Raw genomic sequence first — 16,735 nt, 5'->3', positions numbered from 1 at the left:
TCCATGGCAGCTCAGTGTCCAAGAGGGTTCACCAATAATAGGAACAGGGACTGTCTCTGACATGAACTCATGGACTAGCTCTTGGATCACCTCCCCCTGAGGGGGGAGCAGCCCTACCAGGCCACAGAGAAAGACAGTGAAACCAGTCCTGATGAGACCTGATAGGCTAAGGTCAGATGGAAGGGGAGGAGGAGCTTCTTTATCATTGGACTGGGGAAGGGGCAGAGGAGAAGAAGAGGGAGGAGAGGGAGGATGGGATTGGGAAGGGATGGGGGAGGGGGCAACAGCTGGGATACAAAGTGAATAAACTGTAATTAATATAAACAATAAAAATTAAATAAAAACAGATCAAGAAAGAAAACAAGAACTGGAGACTAAAACAGCCAGGGCTCACAAGTAGTACGTATTGATAGGTGTTGAGTGAATACTGGTTATGTGTTGTTGACTTTATCCTTTTAAGCTCAATTAAAATGTGTTTGTGTTAATGAGAGCGCAGAAAACTGCTCTTATCCGATATGGTTTCACCTACTTCTGCTTTCATTTCGGTTGTTCATGATTCAGCAAACGGGTTATCAGCTCATACAGCACAACCAAGCCTTTTCACCATAGTATCACATAATTGTTTCCTAATGACACCATTTTCTGACTAGAGTAGAAGTCTATGAAAATTTTGAATTAAAATTACTAACTTGGAGGCCAGTATGAAAAATGAAGCTAAAATATATCATGAACATGTTATTATTCTTTCTATTGAATAAATATAAATAGTGTGACCTCTTAGAATTACAGTAAGCATCTTCTCCTCATTCTGCTGATGTCTGCCCAGGAATCCTGTTATCACAACACATTGTTCCTCAAATACAACTGATATGTGAATAATGTAAATAAACATGTCTTAAAGAAAAAAAATGATAGGTGTCATATACTGAATTTTTTGTTGTGAAGAGGCCTTAAAATGTATCATTTCAAATTTGTTAGTAGTGTCATGAAACCAATTTCATGCCACAAATGTAAGTATAATCACAACTGAGTTTAAGCAGAGAAATGAAAAAGAAAACCTTTAGGGCCTCTGAAAGAGGGGCCACTTGGGTCATTATTTTGAGTCGTGAAAAAGAAAAGAGTGAAGTGTTTTTTTCTTTTAATTGAGACTGGGGGTGTAGCTCAGTCACAGCACTTGTCCAGGATGTGGGGAATCCTCAATTCAACACCCTAGCACCAATAAATGTAGGATTGTTTTTTGATTAATATATATTGATTCTTAAAACTTGTCAGTTGCTGTTTATGTGCCACAAATATCTCCTCTTCCATGAACCTTTGGGTGAGGAGACATTCAAACCAATTTCAAACCACACCAGGTAATAAGAGAGTCGTTGAAATGAATGATTCAGTTCTGTAATGATTATGGCATGATTCAAATTTTTTACTTTTCATTAGTGATCTGGTAAACTTTATTTTCTAAGAACTTATTTATCCCATCACTTTCAATTTTACTGGCATAAAACTGATTATAATGTTCTGTAGTCATATTTGTTATGTTAAGATTGTAGGGCTGGAGATACAAATCTTCAGTTAAGAGCACTGGCTGTTCTTGCAGAAGATCTGGGTTTAATTCCCAAAACACAGCTTACAACTTTCTGTAATTACAGTTCCAGGGGATCTGACACCTTTTTCTGGCCTCTGTGGTTACCAGGCACAAACATGATGTACAGACATATATGCAAAAATCCCACTAATACATATAAAATAATTTTTTAACATTGTTTTTCACCATGCAATTCACTTTATCAGTGGTATCACTAATATTGCTCTTTTTAAAGAACTGGTATTTTACTTTCCTTTTAAAAAGTCTTGTATCTTTATATTTTGCTCTTCACTTTCATTCTGTCTCTTTATAAATTTAATTATTTTAGAGATGTCATAAAATAAAACCTTACAAGCCTCTTTTCTGGAGTGGCTTACTTCACTCACTAAAATATTTATGTGCTCCATCTCGTGGTAGCTGGTGACAGTTCTCTCTGAAGGCTGAATAAGATTCATGTACATGTTATAGTACATTTTACAGAGCCCTTTTAATCTGTTAGTTGCTTAGAATATATGTTAATCCTTCTCTGTGGCTAAATAAAGCAGCTAAATTGGGGTGTTCTGTAAAGACAAAAAGCTTGATATGACATTGGTGGTATAGTGGTGAGCATAGCTGCCTTCTAATTGGTAAATGTGGCTTATTTACCTTCAAGTTCAAAATTCTGTGTCTTCCTTTGATGACTACTTGGCTGTATCACTTGTGAGGTAGCGTCATGATGGAGGTGGATTCATGGTGGAGGTAACAGAGAGAACAATCATACTCTAAGACAGAAAGCCAGAGAGTGAGGAGCAGCATCCTTAGTGACCTCCCACTAGGCCTCTCCTCGTAAAGACACTACTATCTCTCACATTGTACAATGAAGACCAATCTCCCAATACATGAATGCTTGGAGGAATGGTCATATCCAAACCATAGCAGATTACCTCTAACTTTTGACCATTGTGAATAACGCTGCCAAGAACATGATTTGAGGTTCTGCGTTTTTTTCTCATATATGCCCAGAAGAAGAAACACTAGAGTTTATGGTAGCCTCTAATATTTTGAGGACTAGTCGTATAATTTCCGTAGCTTCTTCATTTTAAACTTTCAGTGACAGTACATAAGGTTCACATTCCTTGACAATCTTCTCAAAACTTGCTATCAGAGTCTTGTCTTCAGTTCTAGCTCCTTTGTTTATGCTTACTTTAGCATTTGTTTATTTTGCTTTTTATTTGCTTGTCTTTTTGTTTGGTCCTTCCTTCCCTCCTTCCCTCCTTCCCTCCTTCCCTCCTTTCCTCCTTCCCTCCCTCCTTCCTTCCCTCTTTTTTTTTTTTTTTTTTTTTTGACTAGGATTGGAAACCAGGCCCTTGTGCACCTGGCAAGTGCACTACCAACATAACCATATACCAAAGCACCCCAGTTGTGTTTTACCATGTAATTTAACCAATAGGTTGATATTTTCTTTTCCTTTATGGTGAAGATGGAACCCCCACACACTAGGGAAGTGTCCCGCCATTGTCTCAACCCCCAAATTGATATTTCTATGATAATTTCATCTGGAGACCTTTTGCTTATTGGTTCATTGAAAATTTAAAAACCTGTGTTGTCTGTGTTCATATAGTAAGCAAATCTTTCATGTCTGAAAATTCTAATGTTTTCTTTGTAATATTCTGGATTTTACTGTTCTATGTACTTTTCATTTATAATATATTTGATCTTCCCAGTGTTTGCTATTTTGTTTTTATTATAAGGCCTTGTTATTTGTACCTATCTGCATGAATTCTATGAGCCTGTTTCTTAAAATAATCATTTTATTACAGAACAGGGTAAGGAATACTTTGAACCAACTTTTGGAGATGTTGAGGACCTCACAAGCAGTGTCTGGATTGCAGCTCTATAAGTGAATGTGCATTTCTGATTAGTACTTCCTAAGGGAGCCCAACTTTATTTGTCGTCTTTTCTTTAGAGGTGAAACTGAGGCAGGCACATATATATCCAAAAGCCCTTTTCTGGATAGCATTTTGGTATTTCACTTGTTCTAGATGTCATCTTTTGGAAAAACCTGGCTTCACACCATGGTTTAGGACTTCTTGTCCTATCTGGTTTAAGTTTAAGTTTATTCCCAAGCTTTAAGTCATCTGTGATGGACAAGTTTCCCAAGGTTTTAACATTCCCTTATGTCTTAGTGCCTACATTCATAGTCATCTGTGGTACGTTATTTCCCTTACTTGACTATAAGCTCGGTACTACTATTGAAAGCAGTTTTCTTATTTTATTAGCCTGTATTTATTGTATGCAATAATAAGTTTCATTATAGCATTTTCATAATTTGTATATTTTGATCAAATTATACCCCATTACCTTCTCTTGTCCTTCATATTTTTACAGATCTTTTTTCCTCCTCCCAGGTACTCTCCACCTTCTATTATTACAGCTTGGATGACAAGGATTTTATGAGTCCCCTCCCCTGAGAATTAACAGACAGTTAGGAGTAGCTAAGGGAGAGTGGCTCATGAGTCCCTAACTCTTCCAAAGGGTCTTTAGGCAGTTAATGGTTGCCAAGAGGAGAGACATTTTCTTCTGGTTGCAGCCACTGGAAATGTACACACACACCTATATAGAACCCCTTGTCTATGCACCTGTAAGAATCCCTAATGAAATTCATAGAATCATGCCTGAAAACATTTTTATAGATTTAAAGAACCATTTTAGATGTTCTCTACAGGGAAGTGTTTGCATTTCAATGTATTATACAGCAGAAAACTGATGGCAGTACCATATTTATAAGTAGAGCACTAGACTAAGCACAAATGAAAGTGCCCTTAAAATTCTTAGCATTTAAAAATAAAATATGCTTAAAGTGTAACAATATATACACAGAAATGAATCTTCCTAGTGCATGTTGGAGAGTTTGGTGTTAATTGGGTATACACTGAAATTTGTGACACATCGTTTGATAAATATCCCATGTTTAAGGTTAAGTAGATTCCGTGTAGGAGGCAGAATAATAGAATTTAATTGTGTGTCTATTTTAATTATATGTAAGAAATGGAAAACATTTTCAAGATTCTATTATAGTTATTTATGCACTTAGAAATAAAGCTATCATTTTATTATTGTTCTATTATTTAATTATGTTATTATTCTGTCTTTATTAGTCATTTGAAAATATTTCGATTGTCATGAACATAGATGGAAAGGTTGTTTTTATATCAGAGAATGTGTCACCTCTTCTTGGCTACCATCCAGTAAGTTCTTCCACTTTTGGAGAAATGGGTCATTCTGGTTTGTTGTTTATGGGTGCTTGCTTTTTAGCCTCATATAACTCATTGGTGTCCACTGTTTCATCATCTTCTCCACTGGTTTCAGTGTTAAGTCAATAAAAACAAATTCTGGTTTAAGGTAAGAAAATGCAATTTGCATTTTGTTTAGGAGTTTTACAAAGAAGACTGGTTTTATTTTACTTTGTGTGGAACTTAGGATTCTTAGTTGAACATAATCCTACTGAGGTAATATAGCCCTTTGGATCCTTTTTATGAATGATATCCACCTTTCCTCTACTAATGAAAGAATAGGTAACACCTCTTATTATTTTATGTTTTACGTCATATTTGTTATACATATAATTTAAAATTTTTAGTTTTTTGTGGGTTTAACATACAAAATAATTAGGTTTTATTATGGCTTCCTTCTGTCCTTCCTTCCTTTTTGTCCTCCTTTTCTTCTGGAAAGATAAGGGTAGTATTCTATAGTTGAAGCTACACTGAAACTCCCTATGTAGCCCAGGTAGGTTTTAGACTCAGGGCATTGTACTTACTTTTCTGTCCTTTGTCCTGATTGCAAGTATGAATCATTATCTCTGGCTCATTAGTACATAGATAACATATACATAGATAACATATATTATTCTTTTTTATTTTCATTAATTACAGTTTATTCAGTTGGTATCCCACCTGTAGCTCCCTCCCTCTTCCCCTCCCAACCCCTTTCTTCCTCCCTCTTAGCCATCCATGCCCCTCCCCCAGTCCACTGATAGGGGAGGTCCTCCTCCCCTTCCATCTGATCATTATTCTTATTGTAACCATGGACATTATAATTCACATAATGTTCATCTTTAGTAATGTTTACTTAGTGTAAAAACAATAATCACTTCATACAGGATGTCTATAAGAATGTTTCAGTAACACATTGTGGGATGGGTGTAAATTGGATTTGAGGCAACTGTCGAATTATAAAGAGAACAATATGCATGAATAAAATATAGGAAAATGCTTCATCTTGTATGGAGTAATAAAGCTGCACTGTGTGTAAACATTTAGACAGTGTCTTTGTGAGGTGATGGTTTAATTATTTGTTGGATGGGCAAATCAGTGAATGTCCAGGTTTATCAGAGATTTGTTTAGTTATCTCAATTATATTTTTATAAATGAATCAACTAATAATTTTATTGACAAAAATAACTATTTCTTTATGTTACTGGAGATTGAAAATTTCCCCACCAAAATAAATGAGGCCAGATTAAAATGTATACAGGGATCTGGACTGGAAAGTGTGACAAAGGTGCAAAAAAAAAAAAAAAAAAGAAAAGCGAGAAAGATCACAGTCAGAAGAAAGGCTTTCTAGCAGAGTTGAACACTCATTGGAAGGCATGTTTGTGTGGGGTTTTCCTATCTACTTTCAGTTGCTTGGATCATGACTGGAGACAGCACTATGGATGAGAAGCTGAGATTCTTCCAGGCATGTAGCACAGAGGGAAACGATACATGGTGATGGTTACAGCATTAGTGTCTCTGAGATAGCAGTAAAGGTTTCAATTGTTTGAGAGAGATAATGCACAGAAACTTTAGACAGAATAGATTGTAGCATGGAGTAATTGCTAAAGGGCAATGCAAACATCACCTATAGCAATAAATTGGCAAAGACAGAGCTAAATTCATGGGTGGTAAGGAGACAGGGAAGACTAATTAGTATAGAAATCAATACCTGTTCTCTCTCCCCAGGAAGAACTAATCGGAATGAGTTTATTAAATATTATTCTTGATGAAGAAAAGGAAGAAATATCTCAGAAGATAATTCTTAATCTTCCTTTGGCAAATTCAGGTATATAAATATTTATATATACACAAAGACATATATGACTTTGTTTTGTTTTAATTTAATTTTGGGTTTTTGAGTGACAAGCAACACTTAGTTGAATAATTTCTTGCTATCTTATCCCTTAGCAATTTTTGGAAAAATACAGTCAGAGTAGCTGCTGATCATATATTCATTTAAATTTATAGCCTATAATTTCAAACAGTACATTTCTTAAAAAAATTATCAACTCTGTAGGAGTGGGCCTTCACGCTCAGCAAAGGAGCTAGTGACACTTTATGGATACTGGGGGAGGGTGAGAGGGTTTTCTCCAAGGATGTGGCCCCTGGAAGGTTAAACATGATCACAGTAGTTCCCAACTTTCCTAATGCTGTGACCCTTTAATGTAGTTCCTTATGCTGTCGTGACCCTTATCCATAAAATGATTTTCATTGCTACCTCACAACTGTAATTTTGCTACTGCTATGAATCTTAATGCAAACATCTGTGTTTTCCAATGGTCTTAGGTGATCCTGTGAAAGGGTCATTTGTCCCCCAAAGTGTTGTGACCTACAAGTTCAGAACTGTTATTTTAGTGGATGCTTTATATTCAGAACTATATGGGTAGTTGTGTATTTTTTGACACAAAGATGGGAAGTTCCAAGATGGGAAGTTCCTAATTGGATGTGGGAGGAATTGGGAAGAGTAGGACATAAACATGATCAAAATACATTACATACATATGTGAAATTCTCAAAGAATCAGTAACATTTTATCAAAGTCATCCCCCACCCTATCTTGTTCTTGTCATGTCTAAAGCTCTCCCAGTTAGCCTTGTTCTTTTTTTTTTTTTCAATGCAGTTTATTCAGGAACCTTGAACAATCATCTGACCCTGGGGAAAGCCAGCCCACAGCTTAAATAGCCTCTGGGTAGCCAACCCCGGCATGCCACGTGGGCAATGCAGATAGGTCCACATACATGGAAGCAAGCCAGATCCTCAGCCTTAGCCAAATGTGGAGTTGTTCATGACAGTTCTTTCTATCCTATGTAATGACGTTTTAACTAAGGAAGACTTTCATTGTCTAAAATAATCCATTGGACTAAATAACTTTGTTTCTTGTTCTCTTTAGTTGGAAGTCTTGTTGAATTTTGCTGTTATGTAAGAAGAGGAAATGCAGGTTGTAATGCCCAGGAAAGCTCTAATTACATGTGCGCATATCAAAGAAGAGACACTTACGAGTATGTGAAATTCATCTTGTACCTGCAAGATTGTTATGATGGTAAGCAATCCAGCCCATGATATCTACATGATGGTCATGTATTCCCTGAATGCTAGAATACATGTCCTTGTATTATTGGCATTTACAAAACCTCTGATACCCCTACACTCATAATTTTTGGCTGCACCTATTAGAACTTTAAAAAATAATGACTTTTATAAGGTGGGTCCATAAAGAAACATGGTAGAATATATCGTTAAAGATAGCTGTCTCCTCCTTCAAAAGAATAATTTTAAAATCTAGTCAAAAAGTTTAATGTGCTAACAAACTTAAAGGCAACTCTATGAATCCTCAAAGATATAAATGGATTTTGTCGTTTGTAAATCATACCACAGATTGGATTAACTAGGGTCTAGACTTCTAATAACCTATCAAGGACCAATATATTAAAATACAGGCACTAATGTTCTATACACTGACCTGAGGAAAGAAGTCATATCTCTAAAATTTTCAATAGATAAAAACTATGTTATTTCAATATTTATGCCATGTGATATGGGGCCTGATGTACAATTTTTGAGGTTTAAGGCAGTGCAGGCAGAGAAATCAACATATATAATTAAAGTTAACTGCTACAGAGCCATAAAAATATGAGGTAATCAGAGGTAAGGTATACATTGTGCTTCAGGTATCCAAATGCTTCTTAAAATATTTCTCCTATTTCTTGGAAGTTGAAAGTAAAATATCTTTAAAAACATTTGGAAAGATGCATGTACATTCATACATACCACACACACACATTTCTTTTAGAGACTCCCACAACAGTCTATAGCACAACAGCAAAAGACTGACATCAGCACAAATTTACATTTGATTTCCAGTATGAATGGCTCAATTTTCAGTGATGACCATCTGGGGAATCTTTGGAGTTTGGCTGTAAGGGAAAGAAGACAAAGAAAATCCTGTGGCTTAGAGTCTTGAAAGATGCCATTGGGGTGGCAAACAGCATTGTGATGTGGCAGTTGTTTGCCTTCTTGCTTATCTAGTATATCTTTTAACTTAATTGTCATTGTGTCTATCATCCTTAGAGTCATTTGTATTTTTTGGAAAATATGGTGGTAACAGCAGAAGCATTTCATCATCTGCTACAAAGCAGTTATGGGAGCAACAGTACTATCTTGTGGGAACCATCAGTGTTCTTCGTCCACCAGATGAATCAGTGAGTATGCTGTATGTCTTTCACACTTTGAAGGGCACATCATTTTCACTTTCAGCTGCTGGACATCAACTGCACAAAGACTCAGTAGTCAATAAGGAGAGAACAAATTGTATATTTCTGTTAGGATGTGAATGGCAGGAACCTGAACTGATTACAGTCATGAGGATGGAAACTCCAGGATTTGGGATGAGATACTGTCAGCAGATACAGGCCTGACCAGAACAAGTGGCAATTAGGGAGCTGGGAGAAGGTGTAGCTCTACTCTGTACAAGGCTGGGCTTGTACAAAATACAGAGTTTAACTCTCAGAGATTCCAAAATGATGACAACAATGTAAATTAATATGCTAATTTTTCTGCAGGAACAACCCAGTAAAGTTCTACCAGATGTTATACTTATTGGATCAGATGATGACAGTACTGTACAGTACAACAGGTAAGGGGTATCATGGCTGTAAGTAATGCATAGCTGAAACACTTTTTTTTCTAAATAAGGCCAAAACAATAGAAAGATCATCTAATGATTGTAATGAATCTAAAATGGCCAATTTGCTGGTCTACACCTACCTTATCAATTAATATAACTTAGTGTTTATCAACAGAATAAATACAGATTATTGCCTTTTTATTTTTGTTTTTAAACTATTTCAATTATGTTAACTGCAGATTTTTCTTGCCTGCCTGCCTGCCTGCCTGCCTTTCTTTCCTTCCTTCCCTTCCTTCCTTCCTTCCTTCCTTCCTTCCTTCCTTCCTTCCTTCCTTCCTTCCTTCCTTCCTTCCTTCCTTCCTGTGTGTTTGCATACACCCCTTCCAGCTTCCAGATTTGTGTATTTTCGTATATGTAAGGAATCATGTAACTGGTGTCTGTTGCATTATTTTTTTTACATTTATTCTATAATGATTCTAGAAAAAAAATGACAAAAAGCATACAATATATATCTGAGGTTATGAGCCCAATTCTTGGAACCCACATAGAAGAAAGAGGCGTGATTTCAGAATGTTTTCCTCTGTCCTCAACACAAGTGATACATGTTAATGGACACAAAGGCACAAACATATACACACAGAGAGACTGAATAAATAAATACATATTTTTTAAAAATAGGAATATTGAAAGCAGATATAGTAACATTTGAGATCTGGAGGAAGGAGAATCAGTAGTTCAGAGTTTTCCTCTGTGACATAGCTAGTTTGAGGCCAACATGGGATATGTCAAATTTATCTTAACAAGTAGAGACACTGAGATAGCAAATAAAATATGAAATAATTGACAAAACCTTACCATGAGCCTATATAACCTGAGTAAGCCTTCTGAAACCATTTTCTTTATTAAAAAGAAATTGTTCTTGGTCTGTCTCATTATGTAAGAAATCTGTGCTTCCTTTGTACCATTTGAAAATTAAACTTAATTCATGAAGTAGATAAAAAAGTAGAAAATAGGTAATATATTAAAAGGTAAAATTAATAGAGTAGGAAAATAAACAGTACCCAATGATTTATCAAAACAAGCATTTGAATGGCTAGTTCTAGTTCTTATTCTGTTATTAGCTAGATTTCTTTCTGTGAATGTCATTACTGTGTTAAGAGCAGAAATTGGGTTCTGTTTTCTTGAAAATGTAATGCATATTCAAGAGAGAGGTGGGGTGGAAGAGGGAGAGGGAGACAGAAAGGAAAGGGGAGAGAGAAACTCTGTGTACTTCTGGCTGTCCTGGAATTCACTATGTAGACCAGTCTAACCTCAAACTCACAGAGATCCTCCTGCCTCTGTCCCCAACGCTTGGATTAAAGGCATGGGTCACTGTACAGAGCCTGCAAGAAAATTTGGTGGCAAAAAGGTGCCTTAAGCTTTCAAGAGAATCCTAAGTTTTCCCTTTAAGCCAGTTCTGCCAAGACAAGTCAATTTAAGGTAAAAGGTGGATTAATGTCTTAAGTACATAGGAGACCCAGGAGTGCCAGGGTACTTACCACCTTTAAAAAAAAGGGCACAGATGGATTAAAAAGTAACAGTATTCTGCAGCATAGACATAGGGTTGAGAAAAAGTTTTCAGGCTTTAAATAGTTTAAATTGAGAGAAAAAAGGAGTATGGGTTTCCTACAATAATGTGTTAGATACCAAGCCGTATAACCTGAAGCACCTGAAGCAAAGCCTGCCTAGACAAACCTTTGAATTCTGCTCATCTGTAAGTTCAGAAAAGGGAACTCAACAGAGACCAAAAGTGGATAGTGGTTGCCTCTGGCTAATTACTGTGTGCAGAGAGAGCAATGATAGCTAGAAGAGTATACTTTTTTGATTTCCTGAAATATAAAAATGTTCTCGAACTATTTGGGGGTTGGAGATTTAGTGCTTGCCCAGCAACTACAAAGGCCAAAGTTCAGTCACTAGCGCTTTTTTCCTTTTTTTTTTACATGTTATTAATTGCACTTTATTCACTTTGTATCCCCCCCCATAAACCCTTCCCTCCTCCCCTCCTAAACCTACCTTCCCTCCCCCTTCTTCACGTATGCCCCTCCCTGAGTCCACTGATAGGGGAAGGCCCCCTCTCCTTCCTTCTGATATAAGTCTATCAGATCTCATCAGGACTGGCTGCATTGTGATCTTCTGTGGCCTGGTAAGGCTGCTCCCCCCTCAGGGGGATATGATCAAAGAGCAGGCCAATCAGTTTACTTCAGAGGCAGTCCCTCTTCCCATTACTATGTAACCCACTTGGACACTGAACTGCCATGGGCGACATCTGTACAGGGGTTCTAAGTTATCTCCATGCATGGTACTTGTTTGGAGTATGAGTCTCTAGAAAGACCACTATGTTCAAATTTTCTGGTTCTGTAGGTCTCCTTGTGGAGTTCCTGTCCTCTCCAGATCTTACTATTTCCCACTTCTTACATAAGATTACAAGAATGCTGCCCAACAGGTGGCCCTAAGTCTCAGCATCTGCTTTGATAGTCTGCAGGGCAGAGCCTTTCAGAGGCCCTCTGTGGCAGGTTCCTAACTTGTTTCCTGTTTTCTTCTTCTTTTGATATCCATCCTCTTTGCGTTTCAAGGTGGGGATTGAGCATTTTAGTCAGGGTCCTCCCTCTTGATTAGTTTCTTTAGATGAACAGATTTTAGTAGGTTTATCCTATATTATATGTCTATATGAGTGAGTATATACGGTGTGTGTCTTTCTGCTTCTGGGACAGCTCACTCAGCATGATCCTTTCCAGTTCCCACCATTTACCTGCAGATTTCATGATGTTCTTATTGTGTACTTGAGCCTCTTTAGGATATATGCCTAGGAGTGGTATGGCTGGATCTTGCGGAAGCACTATTCTTATGAGAATGCACCAGATTGATTTCCAGAGTGGTTGTACAAGTTTACATTCCCACCAGCAGTGGAAGAGGGTTCCCCTTTCTCCACAACCTCTTCAGCATGTGTTGTCACTTGAGTTTTTCATCTTGGTCATTCTGATGGGTGTAAGGTGAAATCTCAGAGTCGTTTTGATTTGCATTTCCCTAATGGCTAAGGATGTTGAGCATTTCTTTAAGTGTTTCTCTGCCATTCAATATTCTTCTACAGAGAATTGTCTGTTTAGCTCTGTTCCCCATTTTCTAATTGGATTACTTGGTTTGTTGCTTTTCAGCTTCTTTAGTTCTTTATATATACTGGATATTAAGACCTCTGTCAGATAAAGGGTTGGTGAAGATTCTTTCCCAATCTGTAGGCATTCGTTTTGTTTTGATGATGGTGTCTTTTGCTTTACAGAAGCTTTTCAGTTTCATGAGGTCCCATTTCTTGATTGTTGCTCTTAGAGCCTGTGCTGTTGGTTCAGGAAGTTGTCTCTTGTACCAATGAGTTTTTATTACTGTTGCTCTATAGTACAGCTTAAGATCAGGGATGGAGATACCTCCAGAAGATCTTTTATTGTAGAGGATTGTTTTAGCAATTCTGGGTTTCTTGTTATTCTATAGGAAGTTGAGAATTTTTCTTTTCAGGTCTGTAAAGAATTGTGTTAGCAATTTGGTGGGAATTATATTAAATCTGTAGATTGCTTCTGATAAGGTGGCCATTTTTACTATGTTAATCCTGCCAAGCCATGAGCATGGGAGATCTTTCCATCTTCTCGTATCTTCTTCTAATTCTTTCTTCAGAGACTTGAAATTTTTTTCATACAAGTCTTTGACTTGCTTAGTTAGGGTTATACCAACGTACTTTATGTCATCTGTGGCTATTGTGAAGGGTGTTGTTTCCCTAATTTCTTTCTCAGCCCTTTTGTCTTTTGTATACAGGAGTGCTACTGATTTTTTTGAGTTAATTTTGTATCCGGCCACTTTGCTGAAGGTATTTATCAGCTGTAGGAGTTCCCTGGTAATATTTTTGGGGTCACTCACGTATACTATCATATCATCTGCAAATAGTTTCTTCAAATCTGCAAATTTGACTTTTTCCTTTCCAGTCTGGATCCGCTTGATTTCCTTCAACTGTCTTATTGCTCTAGCAAGGACTTCCAGCACTATATTGAAGAGACATGGAGAGAGTGGACAGCCTTGTCTTGTCCCTTATTTCAGTCTGATTGCTTTAAGTTTCTCTCCATTCAGTTTGATGTTGGCTATAGGCTTGCTGTATATCGCCTTTACTATGTTTAGATATGTGTCTTGTATCGCTGATCTCTCCAATACTTTAAGCTTGAATGGCTGTTGGATTTTGTCAAATACTTTTTCAATATCTAGGGAGATTATCATGCACTGAAACCATCTGTTCCTGGGCTTTTTTTTGGATGGGAGACTTTTGATGACCGCTTCTATTTCCTTGGGGGATATAGGACTATTTAATTGATTTACCTGGTCCTGATTCAGCTTTGGTAAGTCAAATCGATCAAGAAAATTGTCCATTTCATTTAGATTTTCAAATTTTGTGGCATATAGACTTTTGAAGTAAGTCCTGATGATTGTTTGGATTTCCTCAGTGTTTGTAGTTATGTCCCCCTTTTCATTTCTGATTTTGTTGATTTGGGTGGTGTTTCTCTGCCTTTTAGCTAGCTTGGGCAAGGGTTTGTCTATCTTTTGATTTTCTCAAAGAACCAGCTCTTGGTTTCATTGATTCTTTGAATTGTTTTATTTGTTTCTAACTGATTGATTTCAGCCTTGAGTTTGATTATTTCCAGCCGTCTACTCCTTTTTGGTGTGTCTGCTTCTGCTTTTTCTAGGGTTTTTAAGTGGGCCATTAAGTTGCTTGAATGAGCTGTCTCCAATTTCTTCTTGAAGGCACTTAGTGCTATGAACTTTCCTCTTAGCACTGCTTTCGTTGTGTCCCACAAGTTTGGGTATGTTGTGTCTTCATTTTCATCGTGTTCTAGGAATACTTTAATTTCTTTCTTTATTTCTTCTCTGACCCAGCTGTCATTTAGTAGCAAGTTGTTCAGTTTCCATGTGTATGTAGGCTTTTTGCTATTTCTGTTGTTACTGAGGTCCAGCTTTATTCCATGGTGATCAGACAGGATACAAGAGATTATTTCAATGTTCTTGTATCTGTTGAGGCTTTGTGACCAAATATATCGTCTATTTTGGAGAAGTCTCCTACTCTTAATGTGTGGGTATCTATATGTGGTTTAAGTTTTATCAATTTTTTTTTTTTTTTTTTTTTACAAATGTGGGTGCTCTTGTATTTGGGGCATAGATGTTCAGGATTGTGACGCCTTCCTGGTGGAATTTTCCCTTGATGAGTATGAAGTGTCCTTCTCCATCTCTTTTTATTAATTTTGGTTGAAAGTCTATTTTATCAGATATTAGAATGGCTACTCCTGCTTGCTTCTTGGGTCCATTTTCTTGGAAAGTCATCTTCCAATCCTTTACTTTCAGGTAATGTCTATCTTTGTGCCTTAGGTGTGTTTCTTGTATGCAACAGATTGCTGGGTTTTGTTTATGCATCCATGCTGTTAGTCTGTATCTCTTTAGTGGAGAATTGAGTCCACTGATGTTGAGAGAGATTAATGACCAGTGGCTGTTAGATCCTTTGTTTTTGATGTTGGCTGTGTTCATAAGTTTGTGTTTTTTTTTTTTTTTTTTACTGTAATGAGGTTAATAATTTCCTGTGTTTTCTTGAAAGTAGCTAGTTTTCTTGGGTTGTATTTTTCCTTCTAGTGTCTTCTGTAACACTGGATTTGTGTGTAGTTATGTTTGAAATTCTTTTTTGTCATTGAATATCTTGTTTTTTTTCTGTCTTTGAGGACTGAGAGTTTTGCTGGGTATTGTAGCCTGGGCTGACATCTATCTTCTCTTAGGGTCTGCATGATATCAGTCCAGGCCCTTCTGGCTTTCATAGTCTCTGTTGAGAAGTCAGATGTGATTCTGATGGGTTTGTCATTATATGTTACTTGGCCTTTTTTTCTTGCAGCTTTTAATATTTTTTCTTTGTTTTGTATACTTACTGTTTTGATTATTATGTGGCAGGAGGATTTTATATTCTGGTCTAATTTATTGTGTGTTCTGTAGGCCTCTTGTATTCTTATTGGCCTCTCTTTAAGTTGGGAAAATTGTCTTCAGTGGTTTTGCTGAAAATATTTTCTGGGCCTTGTAGGAGGGTATCTTCTTTTTCCTCTATTCCTATAATTCTTAGGTTTTGTCTTTTTATGTTGTCTTGTATTTCTTGGACGGTCTGTGTCAGGAATTTTTTAGATTTAACATTTTCTTTGACAGAGACATCCATTTCTTCCATTATATCTTCCACACCTGAAATTCTTTCTTCCATCTCTTGTAGTCTATTGGTTATGCTTACCTCTGTAGTTCCTGTTTTCTTCCCTAAGTTCTTTCTCTCCACAATTTCCTCTGTTTATGTTTTCTTTAAGTTTTTCAATTCTATCTCCAGATCTTGAGTTGTTTTGTTGATTTCCTTCACTTGTCTGACTGTATTTTCCTTCCATTCCTTCAACTCTTTGTTTGAACAATCCTCTGCTTCTTTTAATTCTTTCAGTGATTCAATTATTTCCTCTCTAAAGGCCACAAACTGTTTGACTGTAACTTCCTGTATTTATTTATGGATGGCCATGATCTGTTCACCTTTACCTTCCTCTATTTCTTTATAGATGGTCATAATCTTTTTGTTTTTATCTTCTTCTATTTCTTTATGGATGGCCATAATCTGTTTGCGTTTATCTTCCTCTAGGTCTTTATGCATTTTGTTTCCTCTGTTATCCTCTTCATAAGCATAGGTGTTAGGTCCTTTTCCTGAATTTCAATTATTCTAGGGTGTCCAGACCTGCTTGCCCCTGGATAACTCGGTTCTAGAGATGCCATATTGCTCTGTCTTTTGTTGGCTGAGCTTTTACGCTAGCCTCTACCCATTGGGCTATCTTAGGTGTTGGGAGGTAGTTTCTGGTGGTTTCTGGAATCCTGTGGTGGAAAGAATCCCCTTGGCAGGAAGATGGTTTTTCCTGAGGGAAACCTCCTCAGATTTTTGGGTATGGTTACTGTATGGCCAGTGTTTTTCAGGAGTTGCTACAGCTCACCTCAGGCGTAGAGATGTGAGTGGTAACTGTGGTCTTTGTTAGTTGAGAGGGCTTTCTTCTCACCCGGAGAAGTCCTGGCAACAGCTGCCCTGCTTCTGGGTTTCTTACTGTAAATTTAGTGAGCTGCTGCTGTAACCTGCATGTCCTGTGGTTTGGTTATTTTTGTTAGGGATAACTGGTTGCC

The sequence above is a fragment of the Meriones unguiculatus genome (genome assembly GCF_030254825.1).
Source record: "Meriones unguiculatus strain TT.TT164.6M chromosome X unlocalized genomic scaffold, Bangor_MerUng_6.1 ChrX_unordered_Scaffold_30, whole genome shotgun sequence".
Classification (NCBI taxonomy): Eukaryota; Metazoa; Chordata; class Mammalia; order Rodentia; family Muridae; genus Meriones; species Meriones unguiculatus.
This window is presented reverse-complemented; position numbering follows the sequence as displayed.